Below are 19,575 nucleotides of genomic sequence, written 5' to 3'. Positions count from 1 at the left end.
CTCCAAAATCCACAACACAGACAATAAGGCAATAATCGTAATTAAATACTACTTTTAATATATGTAATACTGTACATTTGTAAAGGATATGTATACCCTTGAGTCTCTTGGCCCTGAAATAAGAGATGTATATTGTTACCCAGCTCAATGGTTCTCATTTAAACAACCTCGGAAGGATGAAAGGCTAAATGGTTCTGCTGGGATTCAACCCCGCGACCATTAATTAGGTCAAAAACAGATTCTTGGAGTGGGTGCTTCAGCCTGGGTTTTAAAGGAAGTATCATCTGTTCCAATTACATTGGTTTCTAATGATGGTTGCCAGAGTCGGCCTAAGTGCCCTGAGCAGAAAGAAATGGGGCGCCCTCGCTGCTGCCCTTGAATAGAATGAGGCAATAGGGGGAATTCACAGGTCCTGACGGCTAACATCACGTCAGTGACAGTCCTCTGAACACAAACATCCTTGCACTTCCTCTGAATCACCTGAATCACTCGTAGGTCAGGCCAGGGCTGGCTTTAGGGCAGTGGGACAGGTGCAGCCGCACTGGGCGCTGACCTCTGGAGGGGACGTTGACCTGAGGGGGGGGCGCTGTGTTTAGCAGTAACTTATGATTGGAGAGATGAGGGCCACTTTTACACGGTGGTAGTGAGAGAATCCGAGGAAGAGGTCAAGGTGTGTAGGTGCGCCAAAAAGGATTGTTGCACCAGGCGCCACGAGCGCTAAAGCCCTGGGTCAGGCTTTTCACACCTGTGCCAGACTGACTGTCGGGGAGGCGGTGTTGGTGTGTGACGGCAGCGGCTGAGAGGAAAGGCCAAGGGAAAGGCCTGGTGGGGTGATGAAAAAGCACTTGCGAAACCGGTACCAAATCATTAAAAGCACTTCAAACCGACTCACAGGAGCCAAGTGAGAGGACGCTGCTGTTCGCATGACCTTAATGCAGACTGCTCTGTGCGCCTCTCTGGCATTGGCGCCCTGGGCCTGAGCCCAACTCGCCCATGCCCACAGCCAGCCCTGATGTTGCCAACTAATCCTGCACTGGAACTCATAAAAACGTACCTCCCTCTGCGTTAGCTGACACTTTCTGAAAACTAGGACAGGTGTAAAATGTACTGAAATCTGCCTGGACACATTGTGAAAAACCTGGGCTGTCTCACCTGGTTACTTTACCTCTGCTAAAGACAAGGAAAACCACTTTGGAATGGTAGAGGCACACGCAAGGCTTTAGATAAGTGCCGAGAGACCTTTTTACACCCTTACAACCACATGAACCTCCCAATTCTGAGAAATAGTGGCTTAGGACACTCAACCAAGCACAGGAAGTAGGCGTTTTAATGTAGCCTGCTCCTAGCCATCACTACCACGCCACATTTTTTTCACATTATGGTCTTCAGCACCACCGTGACACCAGGGTGCGCTTTGCTATCATTGCAGCATGATTTAAAGAAAGGTTTTATATCAAAAATCCATGCGCTCATCTTAATAAATCACTAACGACAAAGAAAATATATCTTACAACAACATTTTTCCTTTTAAAAAAGAAATAGATTTATACTTGACTAAATACACTCCTGTCAGGAACAAGAATGCCAGTTGTTCTCCTTAAAAATACTCTCAGCTCAAAACTAAGAAGTAAAATGCTCGTAGTCAAACAGTTTAGGGGGAGATTTACTAAGATTTTGCATGTTTGCGTCACAAAAGTGACACGAATCAGCACAAAATCATATTTTCCTAATTTATATTCCAGCGCGCTGGAAGTAACGGAAAAGTAATGTGAAGAAGTGCACAGCGCTGCTTTAGATTATTTTACGCCATGAGGGCGTACCAGGGTGGTGCATGGGCATTCTCACGCAACCAGCCAAGGGTTCTCATTCTAAACCCAATTTACTAAAAACAGTAGATTGGGTTCTGCATGAGAAAACTGTGTCCTTTTCAAGTAGGCGCAAGGAAGGAGAAATGCTTTTATTCCTCCTTCCTTTTCCGACTTTGCATGCGTGCTGCACTTTACAGCACAAATACAAAGTGTGAAAATAGTTCAAGTGAGCCTGCGTATAGTATCTTGTGCTGGAAGTACAAAACCTATGCTAGACTCACGTCCTGGTACCATGGCGCAAAGGTGTCTCCGTGGCACATGGCAGCTGATTTCAGCGCCGGCGCTAGCGAGAGGGGAGGAGAGTGCCAAGTTTAGTAAATAGGGCGCTCTCCTTTCTCCTGTTCACCTAGCGCATCACAGCATTTGCGGCTGCTTCGGTGCGCTACGTGAAAAAATAGTAAATCTGCCCCTTAGTGTTATGATCGCTGCTTTGATGAAGCCCAGGATCTCTCAGCAACAATGTGGTTGCTGGGCCTATAACGAGGGCCACAGGAACAAGCATTGGCATAGCCAATAGGTCTCGCTTTTGGGACCTTATAAGTGTTTAACTATGCAACAGTTGCATAACTAAATACTTATAAGGTCTCAAAAGCGAGACCTATTGGCTATGCCAATGCTTGTTTTTTGGTAGGCACGAAGAGCCACCCTCCCCCGTGTAATGCCAGCTGCTGCAACAAGGAGAGGGACGGACTCTGAGGAGAGAGAGCAGATGAGGAAAGAGCAACAGAGAACCAGTCTGCCAAGTAGGTGCGAACGTTAAAGTGAAAGTAATCATTTCGCGGGCGCTTTGATGTTCGCAGTGGCCGCGCAGCTCACTGAGAACATCAAAGCGCCCGAAATGTACAGGCAGGCTGCCAAATGGTGCGCGCGCCCGGCGCACATGCACTGTAGTTGGGGGCCTGAAAAGCACTGTTTGCACTTCCAGATCCCCGTTTTCTATAGCTCTCGCCAGAGCAGCGCTAAAGCGCTGGCTCAAGCGAGACCTAAAAATGTGATGGACCGGCCCGGACATGTCCCGAATAAACATGAATCTGCTGCACTCACCTCATAACCTGAGCATAGTTTGCAGATTCAAAAAACGTACTTCTAGCTCAAGAGGATCAAAAGTTATCAACAATCGAGCACACTGCGCGCAACGTGACTCTTTGCAGGAGTTAACTGATCACCTTTCAGCTGTTGAATGATGTCATCCGGCATTAAATGACAATTTGTCTTGGTTAGCGTAAAACATTGTTAAAATGTCAACACAGTAACATAAAAATGCCACAGAAAGTGCCACATAATCCTGCACGATGGGCTCACTGCACACTGTTGTCCTCCACTGCCGCATAATTCCAGTCGCCTTGCCTGTAACCTGCTGCCCTGCCTGATTTCACGAGATTGCTCTCCGCTAGTCACGACGTCACCAACTGCTGGCCGTAGCTAATCTGTTCCATATCAAAATAGTCTCGGAAAATACTAGTCCTTTAAAATACGGGCCTGTACACAAATGACCAGGTCAGCAGACTGTTACTCACCGATTTTGGGGAGAGGATGTGGTCCGTCGGCTAGACTGCCGACTTTGGTGCTGGAAACCAGGGTTCGAGCCAAAATACGGTGCCTCATGTAAAGCGCTCCAATGCCTTCAGGTCGAGTTCGCGCTATATAAATATGCAACAACAAAAAGAAATTCTCTACTCTCGCCAGACCACGCCCACACAGTCATGGGTTGAGCAAGGCTTACGTTTCGTAAGAAGTATACATATTTTTTATATAGCGCGATCTCGACCCACAGCGAGGCATCAGTGCGCATTACACGAGCACCAGTTGCATTACAGACGGACAGATCCATTTTTTAGGCACGGGGAGATTTAAGTGATTTGCCCAGAATCAATCACAGGATGTTGCAGCCTCCCGCCAGACTCGAACCTGGTTCCCCAGCCTCAAAGTCGGTCGCTCTAGCCGATAAGCCACACCCTGGCCATACCACGACGGTTGTTTGCCACTTACAAGCACTGGGCTCGCGCACTGCGAGAGAAGGACCTCAATGGAATGTTTGCAGATGAGAAGTGCATACCTCACCTGCTGCAGGGACGCCTTCCTCGTGCCACCCGAGACAAACGCTCCCTGGCGGCGCTCGCGGTTTATACTCTGGACTTTGTTAAACTTTAACTCCAGGCTGGGGATGTGAGACAAACACTCACTGATTTATTAGGTGCTGCAGCTGAGTGAAAGGTTGACCTGTCCCAGCGGGAGGTCATGCGTTTGGTAACAAAAACGGTCTTCAGCACTTTATTCGGTGTACAGCCACCCAACGGCATAACTCACCCCGGTCTTCCATAGCCAAAGTAAAGATGGTAATTCCGTGTACCCTATTTCATTTGCCGTTGCACACTTGAATTGAAATGGCACACTTGGACATTTTGGAGGGGGTAGGGGATATGTGCACTCCTGCTACCCACTGATGACGAGCTTTCTTCAGTGTCTTTTCCCATATTCTCCCTTCCATTCAGAAACCAGTCACGCAACGCCCTTAGTCGGCACCCAATTCAAGTAATCCTTTGTGCACTCAGGAATATCCCAAAAACTTCCCAGCTGCCTTAATGCCTGAAGGCAACTCTACTCCAGCATTTGATGACTTGTCTTGTGATGTCCTTTAATGGTCTCTGGCAGAAGAGCTCCTTAAAGTTATTAGAACATTGGAATGTTGGGAGCGCCGTTGAAAACAATGGAGTGCTCCGGGCTTCTAATGTCATGTGGCAACCCGGAGCTCCAACATTCCAGCTGTTGCTGTGGACAAAGGCCTCACGGAGCCCAAAGGGATTTACCATGAGGCCTTTGTTCTAATTGCCCTAGTGGTGGAATGTTCTATAGCCTTATAGCATTAAAGTCCCACTTCCTTGTTTGCAGAGGCCGCCCCCGAAGGGGGCCTCGAGGGCCGGCACCATAACGGAGGCCGGAGCCCTGTAAGGAACCAGTTCTAACCGCCGGTAAGCGCCCTGAAGCAGAAGGAGCGATTCCGTCACAGCAAAACTCGCACCAGTGAGGCGCCTAGTCACCTGCTCAATGGAGGGGGCCCGGTGATGTTTGAACCACGTTCCAATAGAAGCAACCCCCCTTTTCGGCGGGAAAATCGCAGGGGGATTATAAGGCGCCGGTCCCCATACTACAGCACATTACTACATCGTGGAGCTGGGGAGCGGCGCAGAAGGGTTCTTAGTAAAAAAAATTTAAAAAAAAGAAAGAAAGAAAAGCAAGCATTTGCAATGCAATAGGTCTCGCCGTTGGGACCTTATACGTATTTAGCTATGCAGCACATTATCCTGGTTGCTGAAACATCTACTGTTCTTTAACATGGAGGGGAAGCAAGCACCACACTGCGTGACATGCCAGGCATGGGAAAACAGGGAGAGAAATATTGCCTTTCTGCTGTAAATGGTATAGTCCAAAACTCAGTTTTAATATAAGATCAGGGCCGTCGGTGGTCACATCACTGTACATTAAAAAAATATATATATATATTATTTACGGGCGCTTTGTATGGACCGGAATCTAGAGAATGCTAATAGGATTGCTTAATAGAGGCAGTTGAACAAGCAGAAAGCAATTTTGGTATTTTGCTGACCTCTACGGGTAATTTTTATAAAGACAGTTAAATAGAGGCAGTTGAACAAGCAGTAGGCAATTCTGGTATTTTGCCGACCTCCACTGATCGTTTTCTATCAAGACAGTTAAATAGAGGCAGAATTGAACAAAAAAACAAAAAAAATAATAATAATATAAAATAAGAACAATAATAATGATACTAATAGTTAGACAAAAGAAGCCATCATGTACAAATAAGTAAATACTTTTTGAATACACGGTTGGTAAAGTGACACCTACACAGAGTAACACCTGGCTCTGGTTAAGCAAATGATTTTGTGTAGGGGACGGTGTGCTGCCTCACCCCCCCCCCCCCCTCCCCAAGAAGGGGTATTGTCTTTCTTTTTCTTTCATGTTTGACAAGCTGCGAGTGGAGACAACATTCTGAACATCCTGACAGCACAAGGGGGGGGAAGCGGCAGGAAGACGTGAGCCTCCCTGGCGGAGTGGCAGATAAGAAGGGTGCATTGGCTGGTTATGGAGGCACACCGACAGGGCGGTGTGTAGAAGGAGGGCTGCTCACTTTGGGATGCCGTATGGCAGGGTGAGTAGGCATGACAAAATGGGGTAGCAAACCAGGACGGCGCTCACAGCCCAGACCCCGCCAGATGGCAGGGCACTAAAAAGACTAGCAAGGTAGTGAGCTGGGGCCTAACTCCGGGGAGAGGCTACGCCCCACACACAAAGGGGGTGGGAACCAACAGAGCAATTTTGACCCAAAAAGTGGCAAGAAAGGAGATACGCCTGCAAAAGAGCAGAATAACAAACTGTCTGTGGATTTACGATTCTATGATATACAAATGAGTTATGACAAACAAATGATTTATGACCAATGAATGATGTTAGACAAATGATTTATGACAAGTAAGGCAAATGAGTTAGGATGCCCAACTTATGGCGGTTCATGACACAAATGATTTATGATACACAAATGATTTATGACCCATAATCTTACGATTTTATGATACACAATGATTTATGACCAACGAATGATTTATAACCAGTAATGCAGAGGATTGCTGACGTCCAGTTTATGGCTGTCATGACACAAGTGATTTATGATACACAAATGATTTATGACACCTGATTTATGATATTCCATGATTTATGACCCTGGCCAAAATATGCCCAGGGGATTGCAAAATGAGTATGCATAATGGTAATAAAACTGCGGCCAACAACGACCACAAAGGCCAAAAGAGGCCATGGGGTTTGTCAGACACCGTCTTGAAGTGCTGATGCAAAACATCAAATTGTGTAAAACTTTTCATCATGGATTGCCTTGTGAGCCCGAATGACTATTACAGCCATGCCGTCTGTGCATCTCAGGGGTTAAAATATAGAGTGAGTTTTCTGGTGGTCCCATTCCTCAATTTCTCATTACAGTGCCCCTCAAAAGTTATGCCATGTGGGAATTTTGAGACAGAGCATCTGCAGTTTGGGGACTTCCACTGGTTACAAAAGGACCATAAAAGTTGTCAGAAATATTAAAATAGCCTCCAGGATTTCTAAGCACTGTCAGCCTTTCATAAAACGGTGATCATTTGTAAAAGGTTTTGTTATACTTGGAGGAATAACTTTTAATGTGATCATCTATTGGGATGGTATCTCCTAACAGCTGCTTTTCAATCAACCCTCATTCAGCATCAAAGCGGAGGACCATTTTACCATCACTTTTTTTGTGGAAGTAATGAGTTTGTTAATAAAAAGCTACTTTTTAATGTGGAAAAAATAACCCCTATGTCTATGAAGAAAACACACTAAAAATATTTATAAGGATTGAAGTTTACTTATCCACAGACTGGGCACACTATTGGGAACACAGTCCTCCACTGTAATAGCCATATTAATCAATTTAATTGCAAGACTGGAGGCTCCTATTATGCTGTCAGATCCTGTTTTACATTAGAACTCCAACTACACTACCCACCACCCCAGGGAAAGGAACTACCAATGAGAGAAAGTTTAACCAATCAGACTGATACCAGTCACAATAAACCCATAATGGCTATCTATCACCAGCTTGTCCTCTTTACTTGCCAGGGGAAGCCAAGATAATACCTTCTCTTTGTAAAATATTTCACAGGTATGTTCAATGGCAGTATACTGCTTGGTAAAATAATTTCTGACTTAGTGTGTGGGCTGGTTATCTCCTTATCTATGGGTTCCTTCATGAAGCCCTTCTCAAGGCGCCTAGTGAGGATATCGTTTTGCCCAAGGTTCTGTCTTTCGACAGTGTGAGAGCTGAAAATGTTTATGAAAATTGACCACATAGTAATAGAGAAACGTACTTTAAAGCTAACATAGAAAATGTTTATTAAAGTAGGGGTTAGGAAAATGTGCCTTTATTAAACATCCAAAAAGTGAAAATGTTGTTTATTTCTGCAGAAAACTTTCATTTCTATCGTTCTCTCACGGCCAGGCCTAAGTATTTCCTATATTCTTCTTTATACCTTTAAGAAAACACAAGGCCTAATGATTTAATGTTATAACCGAACTGCAGAACTCAACATCTTAGTGTAATGTGCTGTTTCCTGCAAAATGTATTCCTTTCGTCCTCACACCATATGACTTAATTGTATTTTAGAATGTTTCCTATGTTACATGCCTATAATGAATAAGTATATTAATGATCAAAAATGCTTGGTGTAGTTAAAATTTCTTGATCTAACCACGACATACCAGATTTTAATATTTCATTTAATAGAGCAACTCATTGTTACAGAAAAGGGACCCCAAGTAGCTAATAGAGTAGGTTTGCAAAAGGTTCTCATAAGAACCTTCGTAGATGTAACTTTTTGTAATACGCTGTAGTAACATCTGAATGACTTCATGTTGACATAGACATTTACCATGGGAATCAAAGATGAAGACAACGGACCATCGAAAGATCCATCCGCATTGGATGAGGATGACATAGTCACCTGCTTTTGGAATTTATTTTGCATTTTCTATATAGTACGTGTTCCTAGCTAGAGAGTCCCCTAGCACTTTAGTGTGCTAGCCCAAATCGCCATAAGCTATTGGTAATGGGGTTTACTCTTGGATTTTCCAAACGCTCTGTGAGGAGAATTTCTGTTTTTATGCCGTTCATAACTACTGCTGTGATTCTTTCCTCCTACCTGTCTTAACGGTTGCTATTGCAGATTTTGTGGGGAACTCAGCTGAGTTTCCAGAACTACTCTTTATAAGGAGTTCGACCTTTCTTAGATATAAATCTTAAGCTCCAAAATCACTTGCTTTTTTCCAAAAGAACTCTTTATGGGTTCTCGTTAGGGTAGATTAGGTCCTTTAGATTAGAATAAGGACTAAATTCTGAAAGGAACACAGTTATTTACTATGCTTGTTTTAACAAAATTTTCTATTTACGTAAATGGTTTTATTTGACTAATCTAAATAAAAAGAACAAAAATACTGACTAATCACTTAAAGAGAAAATAAACATTTGAAACTTAACCAGCCCTCTCTTTATTGGCTGAGCATCCAATGTTAAAAGTGATGTCTATTTTGTGTGATGCTCCATTCTAACATGGTGACAAAGATTCATCGACCAGGAAAGGCGTGGAAAATTGGAGGTTCACTAAGTAAGTTTTAAAGTGACGCTACTTGTGACATTTTTATGAGATTTCCGAACTCACAACAGTGTTCTGTACCATCCGGCCTTCTTCCTTAAGGTCCTAATGCCTGATTAAGTGAGGAAGGTTGTTTATTTTTGTCATTGGAAGTTCACTTTTCTGGATGATTGGAAGTGCAGTTTCTGTCAAATTTGGCTGCTCAAAAAATATAAAGCTATATCAAGGAGGATACTACTCATCTCTACTTCTACTGAAATTAAGACTTTCTTTAAATAACTATCTGTGAACATTTTCATTAAACACTATATCTTTTTTCCAGGATAAGCATTATTAATTTGAATCACTGCTGAAACACAAAATACATTTCTAGGCAATCAAATGGATAACATCCTTCATAACTACAAAACCACTAACCTACAACATGGAAGCATCACAAATAAACAGCAAAAGCATTAGGATGCCCAAGCTAATAACTGCAGCAATACAAAAAATACACCAACAACTTATGGTCATAGAACTTCCATGAGTCCCAAATTAGATTCAATGAACAATCGGAAGATCTCTCAACCAGGGGCGCATCCACCTAGACAAAAAGTAGCCTGAAAGCCAGCCAATAACACATCATACTGACTGAGACTATCAGCAAGAAGAAGAAAGTCATGGAAACCAAAAAGACCTGGGAGGAGAAGACACAGCATAACAAGAAATACAAAGCCATCGGGGGCAGACCGCAAGCCCCAGGGAGCATCGTGGCAGCAGCCGCAGGCCGCCGCCACCACCACTGTCACGTCGTGCCCGGAGGCGCTTGGATAAATTGACCTGTGTACTCGCGCAGCATGAGAGTCCTTGCTGTGGCCATCGGGGGCTACCAAAAGCCCCAGGGAGCATCACAGCAGCAGCCGCAGACCGCCTCCGCCGCCGCCGCCACCACCGTTACGTCTGCGTCCGGAGGCGCTTGAATAAATTGACCTATGGGCTCCTGCAGCGTGGGATGTGCCCGGGTGGGTGCCCGGGCAAAGACGGGCCAGTTCTGAGTCATCGACCGGAGGAGGCCAGCCTGGGCCCATTTTCTTTTAATTAAGCTAAGATTACGCATAAATCACTAGTAAGCCTGTTTTTTAAACTTAAGACTTATATTTTATTTGTTTCTTTTTTTCTTCTTCTTGAGTTTCAATGGCTCCTTCGCTTTTGTTTTAAGTCCTCATTTTTTACAGATCTGGGCAAACGTAAGGCAGGTGATCCTGTGAAAAGTGAAGCCCATGCCAAGGAACCACAGGGACCAGGGAAAGTCATACCTGAGCCCTCTTTATCTGATGTGAATACATTGGCTGACACCTTAATAGAGGAAGTGGAGTTGCTGCGAACTACAAATGAGAAAAAAGGGAAGGGTCAACTACCAAAAATTCCAGCCATGTTTAAAAGATCTAAATTTCTCAATCCTGTTGTCCTGAAATGGCTGGTATGGCCCGTGCTCTCTAACGTGCCTTATCATAATTGTTTCAATCAATTTCACTTAATTGGTCCAAATGAAGAAATTCTCGTACATAAGGTTCATACATCTGAAAGAAATCTAATCCAATCAACTGTAGCGGCACATAAAGCTCATGGGGGAACAAGTAGTATTGATACATTGGACCTTAAATTGGATCATCTCAAAAGCTTAATTCTTTCCCTGTCTGCCCAGGTTACTAGCTTGCTAGCTAAAACATGCTATTGTTGTCAAGATGATATGCGCACTAAAGGTATTCATGAGCCTTCTGCGAAAGACCAGTTAGGTACCAACTCAAATTCCATAACTAGTGGAGAATCAGTCTCGGACACAAGACAAGTGGTTACTAGCAATCACAACAAATTACATCTAGAAAAAGTGGCTGAATCTGAAAGACCATCAAGTACAATTTACAATTCTCATTTTTCTGCGGGGGCTCTCATAGATTCGACACACAGCAAATGCAAAACCATTTGAAATGGTCAACCAATGAATCATTGCCTCTAGCTATTCCATCAGATTGGAGGAATCACCACAGTGATAGGCCCCTCTTCATAGCGGCTAAACTGGTCCACCTATCCTTCTTCAGTCAAGAAGTCATTTTACAAAAGGCTACTCTAATTTGTCACAAGAGTCTTCGGTCATCTCCCCTACGCGATCAATCTATATGGTCCAGGTCCCAAAATTGAAACCAGAATCCTTTGAGGACACAGAAGCCTTAATTAACAAATTGACCCACTGGCTTAGGGTGGAGCGGAATTGGCTTTTCGTGGTTAGATTGGATTTTGTGCATGCAAAAAGATGTTCACCTAACCTATCTTCACATTATTATATACTAGTTCGAGGTATATGGTTGAAAATCTCATAAATGTTGAACTGCGCACATGCCAACTTCTGGGGGTTAAATTGCTGGGAATAAGGTTGAAGGAATCTCCCCCATCTATTGGATACCAAGAGGACTTGTTAGGAATGCGCCCAGCCCTCCACCCTGTGATACCATTACTCCCTTGTCTGTTGTTTCATCTAATCTGGAGGTTGATTGACTAATGTTCAAATCTCAATCGAATCCTTGTCTGTCCATCGAGAACTTACTTTTTGAAGTACTTGTTGTAACCCTCAAGGTGACAAAAATTGGTATTTTACCTGTGAATAAGGTTGGGCTTAGTCCGGTTGATGCTAATACGAGTAACCCTTCAACAAATTGTTGCATTATAGAGAATGCACCGGTGAATTAGGACGGGCTTAGTCCAGCTGTTGCTAACATGAACAACCTTTTGAGAAATTGTTGTACTATAGAAAATGCATCAATCCAGTTATTTTTAGTTAACTTAGATGACACCCATGAAGTGGACAGACGTAAGATTACCTTGCACAACAAGATAGATAGGATTGAGAATGGACATTTAGATGGGAGGCCAGGTTCACCCTTTGGACTTATGTCCAGCAGTAGTAATTGTTCTATACCTAGTATTAGTTTATTATCACAGAATTTAGCTTGACTCGGCTCAAAGTTGATTGATCCAAAGTGGGTGGTGTATGTAGAAGAACACAACATTTGTATGTTTCAAGAAACGTGGGCCACAGAAAAAGTGTTTATTGATGGTTTCATCACCTTTAGCATAGAGGCAAAACCAGCAGAGCGATTTGGGTCGAGCAATTTGGGGGTCTTATGATTTTAATTAGAAATGGATGGATGTATTAGTTTGCTCACAATAATGGACATAGATTGCCCCGACTTAATGGGGATTATTGTGATTTTTGCAACAGGACTACATTTGCCCTTTTAAATATTTAAGTTAGAACCATAAGGGTATCTGATAAATCACCTACACTAGCTCTTTTGAAAGAAGTTTTAGACACCGTACAGATAAATACAAAATTATAGTGGCAGGGGATTTTAACACTTCTTATGAACCCTTGATTTATTTAAGTGAGATAACTGGTGAGGAAGATCAAATTTGGGGTATCCCGTCACTATAAGGACAACCAAGGAAAAACCTTTCTAGTCTTCCACTCAAATTAGACTCTTTAACAGTTAGTAGGGGACTTGGGGCATGTAATGGGCGCACCATCTCTGATCCCAATAGAACACCAACTTTTTAAGAGAGGAGAGTGCACTAGTGTTATAGATTACGTCCTTGTCGATGTGAAATTATGGTCCCTTTTAACCAACTTGAAAGTGATATCGCGAGTCAATGGCGACCATAATTCTTTGGAAGTAACATTTATGGGGGAATCTTTGCGGCAAGAAAATAATATTTGCACAACTATAGTACCAGCCCCTCTTGTAACCAACAATTGCAGTTATGTTACTTGGCTAAATGTTATGTCTAATCTAAAATTATATTAGCAGATTTACAGTCTTTATGTTAAACATTTGGTGGAATATGTGGGATTTAACAAAGTAGAAATTCCTATCTTAAGAGTACATTATCGGATGCAAAAGGTTTTTTATAAGGACGTATCTCATGCAAAATCCAACTCTGCTAAGGAGTCAAAGTGGTTTGATCTAGTATGTAAATCAACCAAGATCTCACTAAGATTAGCTATTTTAGATGGTGTGGACCAAAATTAGCAAAGCAACATGCACTTATATGGCACTTTTGAACGTGGCAAAAAGGAACTGGGCTGAAAACTCTGGCAATATTTGTTAGAAGCTAGTAAAACAAATTATACTAGGTTGTTCTGGCATCTAGTGGCTCTAACCAAGTCTGATAATGTTAAATCTCATCATTATAACATCTTGGCTTACAAATGGGTAGGAACACTTTTCTACCCTTTATGCCACTGAAGACTGTATTGACCTATGGAGTAGTAGCAACCTAGATGCCTTTGCAAACCTGGATATCACAACTCTTACAGAAGTTACTGCCCCTCTTTTCTTTAGCATTGAGGATACAAATAGAGCCAATTATTTCTTAAAGTCTGCTAAGGCTCCAGGGCCTGGATAAAATACCTGGAGATTTATATAAAACAGACCCCAGATATGGACAACGTATTTAAATGTATTATCAAATGCAATAGCGGCTGGGGGTGAAGTGCCATATTCCTGGCACTCGGCAGAAATTATAACAATATAATAAAGGGGCGTTGCAAGAGATCCCTCAAACTATAGGCCGATCAGTTTGATTGATAACGCTCAAAAAATATTTGCAAAACACATTTTAGAGAAACTGCATGACTGGGTGGATACAGACAACATTGTGTCCCCTCTACAGGCAGGTTTTAGAGCAAAGATTAGTACAATTGATCAGGATTTTATGGTCACAATTTTATATTGGAAATATTTTTTTACCACAAAAACAAAAGCTTTATGTGGCTTTTGTAGATTTAAGAGCTGTGTTTGATCTTATCCCACGTTCAAATTTTTGGCGAGTTTTGACAAATATGGGGGCCCCAGGTAATCTGGTCCACCTGAATAGTAAATGACATGATAAAAACTATGCTCAAGTTCGTTGGGGTCCAAATGGAGAATTGACTGACCTCATTCCCATTGATCGAAGTGTGTGTCAGGGCTGTGTTCTCGCCCCAACGCAGTTCTCTTTATATATGATTGATGTTGTGAATGCTCTGGAACAATGTAGAAATGATTCCCCTGTTTTGAATAACAGAAAGATGCAAATTCTTCTTTTCGCCGACGATTCCCTTCTTATTTCCAAGACACCTATGGGGCTCCAAATCTTAACTGATACATTTGTATGCTTTTGCAATTCTAGGGGCTTGGAGCTAAACGTGAATACAACTAAATATATGGTGCTAGGAAAGGGTATGAGGAAAAATTCTATTGTTCATGTCGGCAGCGACTTTTTAGCAAGAGTACCGAATTTTGAGTATTTAGGTGTCAGACTTATGGCTAATTACAGGTTGACAAGTCAATTGAATATGAGTACTCTAGTAATAGAGCATTGATCCAATGCAAATATTAGATTTTATAAGCAAACTACATTGCGTGTAGTCTCACCAGCCTTGGAAATGTATTGTGCCAAAGCTCAGGGTGCGGCGTTTTATGGCACCGAGAACTGGTGTTGTATTGACACTCACCTGCTAACTATAGCTGAATTGCTGACCTGGCTGTTTTAAAGTGTTTAGTGTACTGGGGTCTTTCTTTGGACTACACCCAAGTTAGGAGTTTACAAAGACTCACTTATAGATTTACTAAAAGTCCCAAGAGCTAGGACTCTTTCTTGGGTTAAATTTGTTTGTGCTTGGAAGGGAAAGGAATATGCTACTTACCAGTATGCATCTGTTCTTGGCATGTAGAGCTGCAGAGCCACACACTTAGGATAAGATTGCCATCTGGTGTTGGGCTCGGATGATTGCAGGTTGTTGTTGTCTTCGGAAGAAGCCTTTTGGTCACGAGATAGGTGACTCCTCCCCTGGACAACAGTGCGCATGGGCATCCACTCCATCCTCAGATTGTTTTTCGCCATGATGGGAATTGATGGAGTGTATAAGAATAAAGAGAAAGGATGTCCATGTGTAGTGTCTAATTAAGACAATGCTGGAACAGATACAGGTCCCGGGGAGGTGGGTGGGAGTGTGTGGCTCTGCAGCTCTACATGCCAAGAACAGATGCATACTGGTAAGTAGCATATTCCGCTCAAGGCATATGAGGTGCAGATCACACACTTAGGATAGACTATATAGCAGTGTCTCCCCTAGCGGTGGTCACCTGTATCTGTTGCAGCAGTTTGGAATAGAGTTTTTAGGTCATCCTGGCCTACGGAAGCTTGTTGTTTGGCTTGCACATCAACACAGTAATGTTTAGTGAAGGTGTGTGTGGTAGACCATGTGGCTGCTTTGCAAATATCTTCTAAGGGAATGTTCCCTAAGAATGCCATAGAAGCCCCTATTTTACGTGTGGAGTGCGCTCTAGGGGGAACTGTAAGAGTGCGTTTAGCTTTTTGATAACATATTTGGATACATTTAACTATCCACCTGGCTATACCTGATTTTGAAATGGGGTTGCCTTTATGTGGTGGAGAGAAAGCAACAAACAGTTGTTTGGTTTTGCGAAAAGCTTTGGTTCTGTGGATGTAATAAAGCAAGGCTCTTTTAGCATCTAAGGTATGAAGTGCTCTCTCAGCTACTGAGTCTGGATTAGGGAAGAAGACTGGCAGCTCGACTGATTGGTTAAAATGGAAAGGGGAAATGACTTTTGGTAGGAATTTGGGTTTATCCTAAGAACCACTTTGTTACGATGTAGTTGTAGAAATGGTTCTTCAATAGTTAAGGCCTGTATCTCACTTACCCTTCGCAGGGATGTGATTGCGATAAGGTAAGCCACTTTCCATGTAAGGAATTGCAGTTCGCATTTATGCATAGGTTCAAATGGAGGGCCCATGAGCCTTGTTAGAACAATATTTAGATTCCACACTGGGGAAGGTGGTAATCTTGGAGGAAAAATTATTTTGAGACCTTCCATGAAGGCTTTGATGGTACCTTAAATAGTGATCCAATGCAAATATTAGATTTTATAAGCAAACTACATAGTGACAAGTGTTGTCTATTTTGTAAGTAGGCTGCTAACGCTGCTAGGTGTAGACGTATGGAGGAATACGCTAAATTGCATCTTTGTAAGTGTAGTAAATAGCAAATAATGTTTTGGATGGAAGCATCCAGTGGGCATATATTATTGTTAGTGCAGTAAATGGCAAATCTTTTCCATTTTGCAGCATAACATGCCCTAGTAGTAGGTCTTCTAGCTTAGCTTATGATATTCATACAGTCTGGTGGGAGATTGAGGTAACCGAACTCTAAGACTTCAGGAGCCAGATCGCCAAGTTCAGTTGCTGTGGATCTGGGTGTCTGATTTCTCCATGGTCCTGGGTTAATAAGACCGGGGAAAGGCGCAGTTTTTGATGTGGAACTAGCGATAGTTCCAGAAGTGTCGTGAACCAGGGTTGACGTGCCCAAGTGGGAGCTACTAGAATCAGTTTTAGAGACTGTTGTTTGAGCTTGCGTACCACAAATGGAATGAGTGGGAGAGGCGGAAAAGCGTACTCAAATCTGCCTGACCAGTTCATCCATATTGCATTGCCCTTCGACTGTGGGTGTGGAAACCTGGCGGCGAAGGTTGGGCATTTTGCGTTTTCGTGTGTGGTGAACAGGTCTATGTCTGGTTGGCCCCATTTTTGGAAGAATGGGAGTAGGACTTTGGGGTGTAATTCCCATTCATAGATTTGTTGTGTCTGTCGACTTAGGAGATCGGCAACCTGGTTGTGAACCCCTGGAAGGTGTTCCGCTAGCAGGTAGATGTTTTGGGGAATTGCCCATCTCCAGATGTTCTGTGCGAGTTGGGACAGTTGGAGAGAATGTGTCCCCCCCCTGTTTTTGTATGTAATACATGGTCGTCATGTTGTCTGTGCGGATGAGGACAGTTTTGTTCCTTAGATGTACCTGAAAGGATTTCAGTGCTAGGAACACCGCTAGAAGTTCTAGGTGATTGATATGGAGTAGTTTTTGTTGAGTGGTCCATCTGCCCTGAGTGGTGTGTTGAAGGAGATGGGCTCCCCACCCTGTGAGAGATGCTTCGGTTGTCAGCACTACTTGTGGAAGAGGCTCTAAGAACGGTCGCCCTTTGGACAGGTTGATGGTGTTCCACCATTTCAGTGAGCGAAGTGAGCGACTGTCCACCAACACCAGATCGGTAAGTTGTCTGTGAGCCTGGTTCCACTGTTGTGCTAGACATTCTTGTAAGGGACGCATTTGAAGTCGTGCGTGAGGCACAATGGAGATGCATGATGCCATCATGCCTAACAGTTGCATAAACACTCTTGCTGGAAGAGAGTGTTGAGTTTGAAATTTTAAGATGAGGTTTTGTATGTTGGCTATCCTGGCTGTGCTGGGATAAGCTATGGCCTTGGAAGTATTTATGGTGGCTCCCAGATATTGATGTATGTGGGAGGGTTGCAGTTGAGATTTGGGATAGTTGATGGTGAATCCCAAGTTGTGCAAGGTTTGAATAGTGCGGTGAGTGTGGAGAACGCATTTGTCGAAAGTATTGGCTTTTATGAGCCAATCGTCAAGATACGGGAAGACATGGATTTGTTGTCTCCTGAGATGCGCTGCCACTACTGGTAAGCATTTGGTGAATACCCTGGGTGCAGTTGTTAGTCCGAATGGGAGGACCGTAAACTGATAGTGCTGTCCGTCTACCACAAATCTTAGGTACTTCCTGTGAGCAGGATGCATGGGGATGTGAAAGTATGCGTCCTTGAGGTCCAATGTGGCAAGGAAGTCGTCTTGTTGAAGTAGTGGGAGGACTTGTTGGAGAGTGATCATATGGAAGTGATCTGAGTGTATGTACTGATTTAGTAGTCTGAGGTCGAGTATGGGTCTTAAGGTCTCGTCCTTTTTGGGAATTAGGAAGTATAGAGAGTATACTCCTGTACCCTGATGTTGGAGTGGAACTGGTTCTATTGCGTGTTTTTGAAGCAAGGACCGAATTTCTTGTTTGAGGAGTGTAAGATGGTGTGGTGACATTGGACGGTGTTTGGGTGGTATGTGCGGGGGGTGTTTGTGAGTTCGAGGCAGTAACCAAACTGGATAATTTGTCTTACCCACTTGTCTGTTGTAATGGAATTCCAGACAGGTAGGAACTGTTGGAGTCTTCCCCCGACCGGAGTGGAATGGTCTGGGGGGAGTGGAGGCAAGTCACTGTTTAGTGGCTGGAGAGGTACGGGTGTTGGTATTGCCCCAACCTCGGCCCTTGGTGTTGTTTCCCCTATATCCTCCTCTAAAATATCCTCTGTTAGGGGATGTTTGTGCGGAGGTTTTGAAAGTGGAAGAGGTGTCTGTTCCAACATTTTTGGAGGCTCCTCTATAGAAGGAGCGCCGAAAGGAGCCTCGTGGTTGTGGAGACTGTAATGCTCCCATTGATTTAGCAGTCTCGTTATCTTTTTTCATCTTCTCTAGTGCAGTATCTACTGCGGGCCCAAATAGTTGCTCTTGGTTGAATGGTTGACCAAGTATTGTTGTTTGTACTTCCGGCTTAAAGCCTGAAATACGTAGCCATGCATGGTGTCTAAGTAGTATGCTTGTGTTGACCGCCCTAGAAGCAGTGTCCGCGGCGTCTAGTGCACATTTGATTGATGCGCTAGATATGAGTTTTCCCTCTTGGATGAGGTCATTGGCCTGGGATTTGTACTGATCTGGCAGGTGTTGTAAAAGATCTTCTAACTGATCATAATGAGCCCTATCATATCGGGCTAATAGGGCTTGTGTGTTGGCAATATGCCAATGGTTAGCAGCTTGTGCTGCAACTCTTTTGCCCGAGGCCTCTAATAGCTTGGACTCTTTATCTGGGGGCGGTGTGTCTCCTGTTGTTTGGAAGTTAGCCCGCTTTCTTGCGTTTGAAACTACTAAAGAGTCTAGAGGGAGCTCTAATGTACGCGGGATCTTGTGGGGCAGGTCTATATTTTTTTTCAATTCGGGGGTTAAGAACCCTAGCTCTGACAGGGTCTTTAAAAACCTCTGTTTTATGACTCCCTTAATCATGGGCAAGATCTGAACTGAGTTTTGGGACTGTTCGAATGTGTCCAGAAGAAAGTCTTCTTCGGGTGTATCTGAGTGCATGGTGACACCATGGAAAAGTGCCGCCCTGTTTATCAGCTGCCCAAACCCTAGGTGGTCATCTGGAGGGGAGGGTTTGGAGGGGTATGTAGTGGGATCAGGAATATCGGGTAAAGGGTAAGCCCAGTCATCTAAGGGTGCTGTATCCGGGAGTGTGAAAGGATCATTAGGATCATTAAGGTCATCCGGATCACCCCCTCCCCCTACTCCCCCTAAGTCATCATCATCATCCTGTGGAGGTGGTGTATGTGAAGGAGATGGTAGAGGAGAAGGAGATGGGGGCAGGGGGAGTGGGATGAGAGGTGATATAGGAGAGGAAGGACGAATGGGTTAGGTGGCGAAGTCCTTCTTCTTTATGGGAGCTGGAGGAGGTGTTGCGTCCAGCTTCCTTTTCTTGTATGGCACAGCGGTGACATGTCCGGTTTTTGGATTGATATAAATCCTT

General features: G+C 43.6%; 1 protein-coding gene across 5 annotated transcripts in view; it reads right to left on the bottom strand.

The window, feature by feature from the left end:
- The window catches only part of RGN (regucalcin), a 92,406-nt gene that overhangs the window by 49,670 nt on the left and 23,161 nt on the right, over positions 1 to 19,575 (bottom strand). Inside the window, exon 1 of one of the 5 annotated variants that reach the window (XM_085622848.1) lies at positions 3,930 to 4,010. The exons of 2 other annotated variants lie outside the window; for them this stretch is intronic. The gene's annotated coding sequence lies outside the window, so the exon portion shown is untranslated. Of the gene's footprint in view, positions 1 to 3,385; positions 3,518 to 3,924; positions 4,011 to 19,575 lie in introns of those variants that run through there. 2 more of the 5 variants (XM_085622849.1, XM_085622852.1) reach the window with 2 other exon arrangements.

This window comes from Triturus cristatus, chromosome 8 (genome assembly GCF_964204655.1).
Source record: "Triturus cristatus chromosome 8, aTriCri1.1, whole genome shotgun sequence".
Classification (NCBI taxonomy): Eukaryota; Metazoa; Chordata; class Amphibia; order Caudata; family Salamandridae; genus Triturus; species Triturus cristatus.
Note: the sequence above shows the minus strand (reverse complement) of the source record. Positions and strands in the feature narration are given on the sequence as shown.